Consider the following 12620-nt stretch of genomic DNA (forward strand, 5'->3'; position numbering starts at 1 on the left):
TAAAGTATATATATTCTTGATCAGGATCAATAGCCGAGTCGATTTGGCCATGTCCGTCTGTCCGTCCGTCTGTCCGTCTGTCCGTCCGTATGGTCGAGATCTCAGGAACTACAAAAGCTAGAAAGTTGAGATTAAGCATACAGACTCCAGGGACATAGAAGCAGCGCAAGTTTGTCGATTCATGTTGCCACGCCCACTTTAACGCCCACAAACCGCCCAAAACTGCCACGCCCACACTTTTGAAAAATGTTTTGAAATTTTTTCATTTTTGTATTAGTCTTGTAATTTTCTATCAATTTACCAAAAAACTTTTTGCCACGCCCACTCTAACGCCCTCAAACCGCCCAAAGCTGCTACGCCCACACTTTTGAAAAATGTTTTGATATTTTGTCATTTTTATATCGGTCTTGTAAATTTCTATCGATCTGCCAAAAAACTTTCTGCCATGCCCACTATAACGCCTACAAACCGCCAAAAACTGCGTTCAAGACTCTCCTTCTCTCTTCCACTAGCTGAGTAACGGGTATCAGATAGTCGGGGAACTCGACTATAGCGTTTTCTCTTGTTTCTACTAGCTCCTTGCAGCCCTTTCCCAACAAGCTTACTGATGCACCGGAATCCAACAATCCTCTTATCTCTGTTCCTGCCATTTGCACCATCACATATGGGCGTGAATCTGTATCATTGTTTACTTTCCCAATGGCTTGCACTGACTGCTGTACTTCCCTTCGTCTCTTCCTTCGTTACAAAAACCTCTCTCTAACCTTCTTTACCTTCGTTGTCACCAATGTCATTCCTGCTAACTGATTTGTATTAAATATCCGGTCCTTGCCAGCTTGTATTTGCGGATACGTTCTTGGAGTAATAGATGCACTCCATCGGGATGGGATGTTGTTCCCTTGGCGTATTATTCCGGGCTTTTATGGTTTTTGTTTTGATATATTGTTGTCGCCTCGGCATATCCACGAGTTTTCTCCCGGAACGCGGATTTCCCGCTACCCCAGCGTTCCGGAGAGCGTTTCCCTGATTACAATTAGGGCATTTCGGCGTCACCGTATTCGCCAATCCACATTTGTAACAAAGTAAGTTACGCTGGGCCAACTCACAGTACGGATTTTCTCGTCGGGCCTCCAGAAATCGCTTCAACAAACTCATTCGATGCCTCTACAGGATTATTCTCTTCCATGACTATATTTCGGATCTCTTCCGAATCGGCCATCATTTCGAGATCTGGGCATGGCTGGGATCCGCGAACGGATCCAAGGCACCTCTGAGCTCCGGCCAATCCCTGGCGGTTTCGTGCGGGTCAACAGCCATTCCGACGCGTTGTCGTCTAAAAGGTGATGGAAGTCTCTTAATAAACCTTGCCATGGGATCCCGTAATGCTGCTGTAGGTGCTCCACCCGAAAGGTGAAATCCTCGGCACTCATTGTGCCCTGACAGCCGGTAAAGTGCAACGGAAGAGGATATTTCGGGCGTATTGCTGGTCGAGATTCTGCTACTCCTGTCGAAGCATTTCCTTTAGGTCTGTATGCCTGCATTGTCGCTGGAGTTGTCCATTGGTTTCTTGTCCAATTTCGCTCTCCATGTTCCTGCATAACAATTGAAGACGGAATAACCGAAGGGAATCGGCTGCTGCCTTGACCAGAAAATCTTTGACCATTTTGGAATGCATTTGGAGGCATATTTTGTGCTAAACTTGGAAAGAGAACCCTAATTTCGTTGGTTCCTGGACGTTGCCACTAGGTGCTTGGCTTGATTGTCTTTCGCCGTCCCCGCCTTCGTCTGTTACGTTCCCTGAGCCCAACTGTAGGTTTCCATCTGATCGGATTTCCCTTTGCCTACTCTGCTGATTAGTCGGTTTTCTGTTCGAATCAACTTGATTGTTTGTTGACAGGGATGATGACGACGAGGAAGGCGAATTCTTTCGCATAATCAACTGTTTTAACATTTCTGCGAACCCAGTCTGCATACATGGCTCTATCCGCACATCCAAATAGATATGCTATTTTAATTTGCTCTTGAGAAGTTAGGATCAGCTGTTCCATTTCCTTCCTACTAAACCTGAACGCTGCTGCATTCTCTGCGCTGTACTGCTCTTGGATTGGCTCACTCATTGTAGATAAATGGGTACCGCCCATTGAGTTTTGGCCAAAAAAAAAAAATTTCGGAATAATTTTGTACGCCTAACATATCAAAAAAAAGTAAATTCCAACAAAAATTTGAATTCTTATATATGTATTAATTATTTATTACATTTCTCAATTTATTCGCAGGTGAATGGGAGAAGGAAGTTTACCGGTTTTCGGGTGGCGAATGTGCTTAATAAATACAAAACAAATAAACAATGAGCCTCTGTATTCGTCAAGAAATACTTCAGCCATCACAAATACTATTTAATTTTTCTTTCCTTTAGGAGCGGCCATCATATTACGAAATGCAACGTTTGCTCACATTATCGAAGCAAAGGACATCGTGCTGCATCTCAACCGCAACAAAAAGGTTTGGGGTCCGACACCTTTTGGACGTTAAATGCAGAATAAGGATCTCCCCGGGAAGGAAATAATACTGTTACGGACCTACTTGGTCTTGCGTGAGATTTTGGGCTTCCCAAGCTAGCTCACTTTCCAGGGCCGTGGTTCCCCTAACCCTGCCCGCTCACGTCATAACAAAAACATAGAATTCAAAAACTTGAAGTCTACGTTGTACAACACTTTAATCTCCACGTTTACATTCAAATTCAAATACGAATTAAACGGCAACATCTCTGAGTTTGTCGACATCACATTATCTTATCTGACTCCTGTTATTGGGCACTGCTGAGGTACTGGAGGCCACATGCTCATCCCTACCCGACCTTGCAGCCTGCTAGCATATTTATGCGGCTGCCCCAAACATTCACCTACACACATTCTACCCACCCATTCCTAGTGTATTCCTTTTCCCATTAATTCAACTCTACTCCAGTTTCACTTCCTTCCCAAATACTTATAATTTTATTTGTTTACAATTTTCATATTCATATCCCTGACTTGGTCCGAATATCCACACTGGATTTCTTTCAACATATGTTTAAACTTGGACTATTTTCTTTAGATCCTGACCTACCATAAAAGCTCTCAAGGGAGAAGGAATATAAGGGGTAATTTAAATAAATAAATAATTACAGAAATCAGGACCAATTGAACAATAAAAAAATATATATATAGGTAAATATGTGAGTTAAATAAATATGGGAAATAAATCCAAAATAGATATATATATACATAGATTAATAAATAAATATTCGGGTAATTGGTAACATATCTAAAATAAATTACCAAATGTATAAGTGTATAATATATAAATAAATAAATAAATTGTGACTAAATAAATAATTTATAAAGACGGAACAAACAATAAATTCACAAAAAAAAAAATTTTTTGTAACTAAAATTAATACAAAAAAAAATGTCTGAAGCCTAAAGGCTCCCGTTGCCTCCACTCGGGAGGCGTGTCGGTTTCCTCGACGAAGATTTATCCCCATAAAATTGTGGATCAGCAAAAAAAGGAACGTTATCTGGTCAAAACTCGGATCTTGCCAATATGTTATGGCCGCTCAACAAAAAAAATCTCGTCAGGTCAATTTGGAAGACCTGGCTGACCTGGAAAGCCCATAAGCATGGCTTCACTCCTGGCAGCCGACCACTTACCTAAGGTTTTTTCTGCACCAGGTTTTCCAGTATTCCCCCGCTGAAACTTCGCTACTATTTTCGTTTATTGTTGATTTTGTTTTATTGTTGTATTCAACACCGGCGTACTGCTGCAGCTCTAATTAAATATGGTTTAATTAAAAAAACAATATCTTGGTGCACGTGCACATAAAAACTTTAATTTCTCGGGAGCGCAGCAGCTATAACGCCCCTGACCGTGACTTTGAATCGGTTCTTTCCATTTCTTCTTTGGCTCTACCATGGCATGATCCAATCCCCGTTGTTCGAATTTTGCCGGGTCAACGGCCGGATAACATTAAGGTGACCTTAATAAATCTACCAAAATATTCGGTATTAAATAACCCCTGCGCTGCGCTGGGGTTCGATATCGCTATCGATATGCCTTCCACAACAGAAGAGTGAATATGTCACTATAGAAACAAACATATCCATTCTACACCCACAACTCCCCAACTCGCACACTCACATTAATGTCTAAGTACAAAACCACACACACTATTGTAACAATTCACACGCACACATTAATGTCTAAGAAAAAATGTAATCAAAGATCGAGAGCCCTTCGATTAAGCTTAGCTGTTATTTACGCACAGCATCATATTCCATAGTCCAAACTCTGTGGCGACCCAACGTTGTCCCCTAAACATTCGATCGAGCCAACGTCGTCCCCTAAACATTCGATCACTTGGCGAGGCCAACTGAAATAACAAATCGTAAACATTTGACCACTTGGCGAGCCAACTGAAATAACAAAAACTTCCGCCCACGCAATGGTCTCAGGATTCCCCAATTACTCCTATTTTTTCGGGAGCTTCTCTCTTTATAAACAATTATAACTTAGTTCTCTTAAACTTCGCTCTTAAGCTAACCCAATCTGCCTATATAAACGCAAACATGTCCCCATAAGGCAGTTCAGTTCGGAGTACGCTATCAATTGCGATAGCTTAGCTAAAGCCCATTTCAACTTCGAAATCCATTGTCCAACTAAGTGATAATCAAAAGGGTCTAGTTTTTCCTCTATAGGAATAAATAAAACGTTTAATAATACATCACAAACCAACCGTGTTATTTTTTTTATTAAGCTCTCGGACTGAATTCGTAAATGCCGCAGTCGGTAGGATACTGAAAAAAAGGCCTAGTAAACTCGTTATCCTTTGACAATCTAGTGAAAAGAGGAAACTTGTACGACGAAGTAACCTTTTCTGATTGTACCCGCGAATCGGCCGCAACAAAGTGATTTCGATTCGTTTAAAGTGACTAAAATCGGTATCCGCACAAGAACCTGTATGATCGGAGTTAATTTAAAGACCTAATTTTGTGGACCGCTTCGTGATGTGAGACCTCCACTAAGGTGTAATACAATTAAAAGGCGCATAGTGCAGTTCACTAAGACATTAGTCTCGACATACTGTAGCAGTCTGTGAACAAAAACAGTAGCCCACTAAAATCAAAAGTGTGACCGCTACCATTGTATTAAACAACAAAAAGTTAAAACAGTGCAGTTCACTAAAAGCATAAGTCTCGACATACTGTAACAGTCTGTAAACAAGAACAGAAAATAACTTATAAATAAAACTAAAATGGCGTTACCAGCAGAAAATCTTTCTCAATTACTTCGGCAAATACGAGCTCGTTCATCAGACGAATGGAATACCTGTTGAACCTATACCCTGCAAACGACGCTCGACAGAAGGCGATCATATTTGGAGCCATCGAACTTCAAATCACTGGAGATGCAGAAAGAGTTGCCCTATTCGGAATGCATAATGATTGATCAACTCTAAGGGACGCCTTAATCACAGAATTTAAGACCCAGACACCCCTGGATAAACTGAATGAACTGAATGAAGAATGTACCGCACACTATTTTGCGAACAGTTAGAAGATAAATCAAATGTTATCATAAATAAGTTAGCATTAGAAAATGACAGAACTAATATTACATTTTATACACAAGCAATGGCAACCACTATAAAAAATACAATTCAAAGATCACTCCCCGATAGACTGTTCATGACCCAGCGAGGCATGACATTTCAACTATCCAAAAATTAAGACAAACCGCCCAACAAGAAGTTCTCTATGAACCCCCAGTCTCAAAAACATCCGATAGTCAGCCAAGAATTAACCCAAATTCACATAAACATACACACATTAACCAAACTAAAAACACCCATCCCAACCAACGATTCGTTCTCCCTTTTATTCCATTAACAAACCCTACACAGATCCAAAATACTAACTCAAGACCAGGCGAAATAAATCCAAAGTTGATTTACTGTTAGGCAGAAATTATTTGGAGCCCTCTTATTACCCCTTACATAGAAGAAGCCCTTCTAATAACATCCTCTAACTACGCCTTAGACGACGAGTTAAGAGAATCCCAACGTATTCAGATTAGAACATTTGAATACAGAAAAAAGGGAACAACTTTCCCACGTTCTGCTTGAGTACAATGATATTCAGTATAAAGAAGGTGAAAATTTGACTTTCACAAGTACGATCAAACATTCTATTCATACGAAACACGAAGACCCCATCTATAAAAAACCATATGTAAGTACTCCAAGCATTTGACCAAGTCAACAAACCATTTAACGAAATGTTAGATCAAAAAATAATAAGGAAATCTAAATCCCCCTATTGTTCTCTAATTTGGATCGTCCCAAAGAAAAGCGATGCTTCTGGGAAATTTCGATTAGTCATAGACTATCGTAGTCTCAAGGAGATAACCATTGACGAAAAATTCCCTATTCCCGTAATGGATGAAATATTACAATAAAAATATACAAGCTTGGACGGTGTCAATACTTCACAACCATTGATCTATCTAAAGGTTTCCATCAAATCCAAATGGACCAACAATCAATACCCAAAACAGCATTCTCAACAAAACATGGACATTATGAATGTATTCGTATGCCCTTTGGTCTGAAAAATGCACCAGCATTTCAACGCTGCATGAACAATCTTTTAGAAGATTTAATTTATAAAGATTGTTTAGTTTACTTAGATGACATTATCATTTATTCCACTTCATTGGAGGAACATATAATGTCATTAAAAAGGGTATTTAACAAGCTACGATCAGCTAATCTCAAATTGCAACTCGATAAATGTGAATTTCTGAAAAAGAAACAGAATTTCTCGGTCACATTATCTCGACAGAAGGTATAAAACCAAACCCTAACAAAATAAATGCAATTGTTAATTTCCCTATTCCTTAAACCACAAAACGAATAAAATCTTTCCTTGGATTTTACCGTAAATTAACATTTTACAAAAATAGCAAAACCTATGACTCTCAAACTAAAAAAAGGAGCAGTAATTAACACAAAAGATAATGATTATATATCCGCCTTCGAAAAACTAAAAGTACTCATCACGTCCGATCCAATCCTAATATATCCCAACTTCGAAAAGAAATTTTCACTGACAACAGATGCGAGTAATATAGCCATAGGTGCTGTATTATCCCAAGAACATAAACCATTCTGTTATGCAAGCAGAACTTTAAATGAACATGAACTTAACAATTCGGCCATAGAAAAAGAGCTATTAGCTATAGTATGGGCAACAAAATATTTCAGGTCCTACCTATTCGGGAGAAAGTTCGACATATTAAGCGATCATAGGCCACTTGTATGGTTAAGTAACATAAAAGACCCCAATATGAAACTACAGAGATGGAAGATAAAACTTAACGAATACGATTATAAGATTCAATATCTACCCGGTAAAGAAAACCACGTCGCTGACGCTCTATCTAGAGTCCAAATACCAGAAAACTTCCTAGGAGAAGATGACCCAGTTTCCGTTCCCACAGCAGCTACTGTGCATAGTGCACCAGAAGACAACCAAAGACGATTTTGACGACGTCCAGATAATAAAATATTTCCATAAAATCAGAATAAAAATCAGTTATAAAAAAAAGACTGATACCCTTGCCAAAGATCTAATACAAGAATACTTCTGCACTAAAAAAAGTGTTATTTACTTCCCCAACGAAGCCGACTTTCAAATCTTTCAAAATGCGTATATTCAAATCATAAGCCCCGACAGTTTCACGAAAACTATGAAAACCAGTAATAAACTAATAGACATTAAAACATACGCCCAATTTAAAGAAATCATTCTCAAAACACACAAAGAACTATTACACCCTGGTATAGAGAAACTCACGCTTCAGTACAAAGAACTCTATTATTACCCTGATTATCAAAAACTTATCCATCGCCAAAACGGAACATAGAAACACAAAATTAACTCTTGATATAACCCCAGAAACTTTCAATCCCAGAGACAAGTATGTCATGGATTTTTATTTAATAAACAATAAAAAATTCCTATCATGTATTGACATTTATTCTATAGAAGTAAACAGTAGAGATTGGCTTGAAGCTAAAAGAGCTATTTTACGCATATTCAACGATATGGGTGAACCCACAGAAATAAAAGCCGACAAAGACTCCGCTTTCATGTGCGCTGCACTTAAACTCTGGTTAGAATCAGAAGGAGTGACTCTCAATATAACAACAAGTAAAAATGGAATTTCTGACATTGAGCGATTTCATAAAACTGTTAATGAAAAATTAAGAATAATTACAAGCGAAAATGAACCCGAAAACCAATTCACGAAGTTCGAAAAAATTCTTTACGTATACAATCACAAAACAACCGGTCGAACTCCAGCTGACATCTTCATTTTTGCAGGAACCCCTGCTTATGACAATCAACAAAATAAAGTAAACAAAATTGACAAACTCAACGAGAATAGACATGACTTCAGTATAGATACCAACTTTAGAGAATCCCCTCTAGTTAGATCAAAAACAACTAACCCATTCAAAAAGACAGGAAATTTAAGACAAATAATAATTTAAGAAAGATAATACACTATAAATCCAAGTTTAAAAAGAAAAAGAAAATTAATAAGAGTAAATATAATAACGATAATTCCAGGCCTACTCCTGAGCATGATAATCATGTTATTCCTCCCATCGACAATTAACCCACAATATCAAGAAGTAACCCCATCCAGGCCAAAAACGGTTACCTAATCTTTCAAACCGGATCAATAGACTTACAAATAAACCATGAATATCATTACTTATCTATTAACTTAACTAAAACAGAAAATACTTATGAAGAACTTATTAAACAAACTCAACCTTTTAATAACTTACCACAAATTCAGTATCTAGTAGAAAAACTAAACAGAGAAATGAACGGTATCAAAATTGTAAAACGCAGTAAACGCGTTGAAGGAGAACAAATGATAGCTTTAATAATTTTCAACTTACAACAATTCACTGAATATATTGAAGACATAGAGCTTGGTTTACAATTGGCCCGCTTAGCTATCTTTAACCCAAATCTTTTAAAACATGATTCGTTAATCCACGTCAATTCTGAAAAACTTCTTAATATCAAAACTTCAGCCTGGCTTAAATCTGATACTAACGAAATTCTGATAGTATCCCACGTTCCAAAAGACATAATCAAAACACCAGTTTTTGAAATAATCCCATACCCAGATGAAAAAAGTAACATACTAACCGAAACAATACATGACAAATATTTTTCACACAATAATCAAACTTACACTGCAAGTTCTCAAAGCTTGGTTATAAATAAATGTATAATTGGTATACTAAACCAGGTCCCAACACAATGTAGATACAGTAAAACACATTCTGATTTCGAAATAAAATATGTAGAGCCTAATATAATTACAACTTGGAACCTACCCAAGACTATCCTAAGCCAAAATTGTATCAATAGAGAAACTATAATAGAAGGCAATAACATGATAAAAGCATTTTATTGTTCTGTTCAACTAGAAGAAATATTAGTTACCAACACAATGTTAGACTATACTCAAACTATATATGTAAATAATAATGTAACAAAACTCGAACCACTCGAATACATTCAAACAAAAGAAATAATCGAACAACACAATCAGACGAATAATATATTTCAATTAATAACACTTACAACATTAATCATAGTTGTTATAGCTGCATTATTGTACACTATCTATAAATAGAGGACTATACCCCAAAAATTAATGGTAAAATTCAAAAATCAGACTCTAAAAAACGAAATTATATAAGTTGTGAATCAAGCAATATTGTTCCCAATACCCCTGTATTGTACCCTAATCTTAACGCCTACCCTAATCTTAACGCCCTAGCCAACGTCCCCTAAACATTCGATCACTTGGCGAAGCCAACTGAAATAACAAATCGTAAACATTTGACCACTTGGCGAGGCCAACTGAAATAACAAAAACTTCCGCCCACGAAATGGTCTCAGGATTCTCCAATTACTCCTATTTTTCGGGAGCTTCTCTCTCATATTTTTCGAGAGCTTCTTTCTTAATAAACAATTATAACTTAATTCTCTTAAACTTCACTCTTAAGCTATCCCAATCTGCCTATATAAACGCAAACATGTCACCATAAGGCAGTTCAGTTCTGAGTACGCTATCAATTGCGATAGCTTTGCTAATGCCCATTTCAACTTCGAAAGCCATTGTACAACTAAGTGATAATCCAAAGGCTCTAGTTCTTCCTCTATTGGAATTAATAAAACGTTTAATAATATATCACAAACCAAACGTGTTATTTTTTTTTTAAACGCTCGGACTGAATCCGTAAATGGCGCAGTCGGTAGGATATGTGAAAAAAAGTCCTAGTAAACTCGTTATCCTTTGACAATCTAGTGAAAAGAGAAAACTTGTACGACCAAGTAACCTTTTCTGATTGTACCCGTGAATCGGCCGCAACAAAGTGATTTCGGTTCGTTTAAAGTGACTAAAAACGGTATCCGCACAAGAACCTGTGTGATCGGAGTTAATTTAAAGACCTAATTTGGTTGGCCGCTTCGTGAAGTGAGACCTCCACTAAGGTGTAATTCAATTAAAAGGCGCACAGTGCAGTTCACTAAGACATTAGTCTCGACATTTTGTAGCAGTCTGTGAACAAAAACAGTAGCCCACTTAAATTAAAAGTGTGACCGCTACTATTGTATTAAACAACAAAAAGTTAAAACAGTGCAGTTCACTAAAAGCATAAGTCTCGACATACTGTAACAGTCTGTAAACAAGAACAGAAAATAACTTATAAATAAAACTAAAATGGCGTTACCAGCAGAAAATCTTTCTCAATTACTTCGGCAAATACGAGCTCGTTCATCAGACGAATGGAATACCTGTTGAACCTATACCCTGCAAACGACGCTCGACAGAAGGCGATCATATTTGGAGCCATCGAACTTCAAATCACTGGAGATGCAGAAAGAGTTGCCCTATTCGGAATGCATAATGATTGATCAACTCTAAGGGACGCCTTAATCACAGAATTTAAGACCCAGACACCCCTGGAGAAACTACTAGGAAGGTAAACTTACGTCTATTTTGCGAACAGTTAGAAGATAAATCAAATGTTATCATAAATAGGTTAGCATTAGAAAATGACAGAACTAATATTACATTTTATACACAAGCAATGGCAACCACTATAAAGAATACAATTCAAAGAAAACTCCCCGATAGACTGTTCCTAGCGAGGCATGACATTTCAACTATCCAAAAATTAAGACAAGCCGCCCAACAAGAAGGTCTCTATGAAGACCCAGTCTCAAAAACATCCGATAGTCAGCCAAGATTTAACCCAAATTCACATAAACATACACACATTAACCAAACTAAAAACACCCATCCCAACCAACGATTCGTTCTCCCTTTTATTCCATTAACAAACCCTATATAGATCCAAAATACTAACTCAAGACCTGCCGAAATAAATCCAAAGTTGATTTACTGTTAGGCAGAAATTATTTGGAGCCCTCTTATTACCCCTTACATAGAAGAAGCCCTTTTAATAACATTCTCTAACTACGCCTTAGACGACGAGTTAAGAGAATCCCAACGTATTCAGATTAGAACATTTGAATACAGAAAAAAGGGAACAACTTTCCCACGTTCTGCTTGAGTACAATGATATTCAGTATAAAGAAGGTGAAAATTTGACTTTCACAAGTACGATCAAACATTCTATTCATACGAAACACGAAGACCCCATCTATAAAAAACCATATGTAAGTACCCCCAAGCATTTGATCAAGAAGTCAACAAACAATTTAACGAAATGTTAGATCAAAAAATAATAAGGAAATCTAAGTCCCCCTATTGTTCTCCAATTGGGATCGTCCCAAAGAAAAGCGATGCTTCTGGGAAATTTCGATTAGTCATAGACCATCGTAGTCTAAAGGAGATAACCATTGACGACAAATTCCCTATTCCCGTAATGGATGAAATATTAGACAAGCTTGGACGCTGTCAATACTTCACAACCATTGATCTATCTAAAGGTTTCCATCAAATCCAAATGGACCAACAATCAATACCCAAAACAGCGTTCTCAACAAAACATGGACATTATGAATGTATTCGTAAGCCCTTTGGTCTGAAAAATGCACCAGCATTTCAACGCTGCATGAACAATCTTTTAGAAGATTTAATTTATAAAGATTGTTTAGTTTACTTAGATGACATTATCATTTATTCCACTTCATTGTAGGCACATATAATGTCATTAAAAAGGGTATTTAATAAGCTACGATCAGCTAATCTGAAATTGCAACTCGATAAATGTGAATTTCTAAAGAAAGAAACAGAATTTCTCGGTCACATTATCTCGACACAAAAGAAATAAAATAAATCCTTGGACTATGCGGATTTTAACGTAAGTTCATTCCCAATTTTGCAAAAATAGCAAAAAAAGAAGCAGTAATTAACACAAAAGATAATGATTATATGTCCGCCTTCGAAAAACTAAAAGTACTCATCACGTCCAATCCTAATATATCCTAACTTCGAAAAGAAATTTTCACTGACAA

The 12620-nt window shown here is 37.3% G+C and overlaps 1 long non-coding RNA gene across 1 annotated transcript; it reads left to right on the forward strand.

Annotated features, from left to right (window-relative positions):
• Nucleotides 1-2281: 2281 nt before the first annotated feature.
• Nucleotides 2282-3069, forward strand: LOC120320750. The gene is made up of 2 exons (XR_005560290.1): nt 2282-2357; nt 2417-3069. It is a non-coding gene; the product is annotated as an uncharacterized LOC120320750 (long non-coding RNA).
• The last annotated feature ends 9551 nt before the right edge of the window (nt 3070-12620 follow it).

This window comes from Drosophila yakuba, chromosome 2L (assembly GCF_016746365.2).
Source record: "Drosophila yakuba strain Tai18E2 chromosome 2L, Prin_Dyak_Tai18E2_2.1, whole genome shotgun sequence".
Lineage (NCBI taxonomy): Eukaryota > Metazoa > Arthropoda > Insecta > Diptera > Drosophilidae > Drosophila > Drosophila yakuba.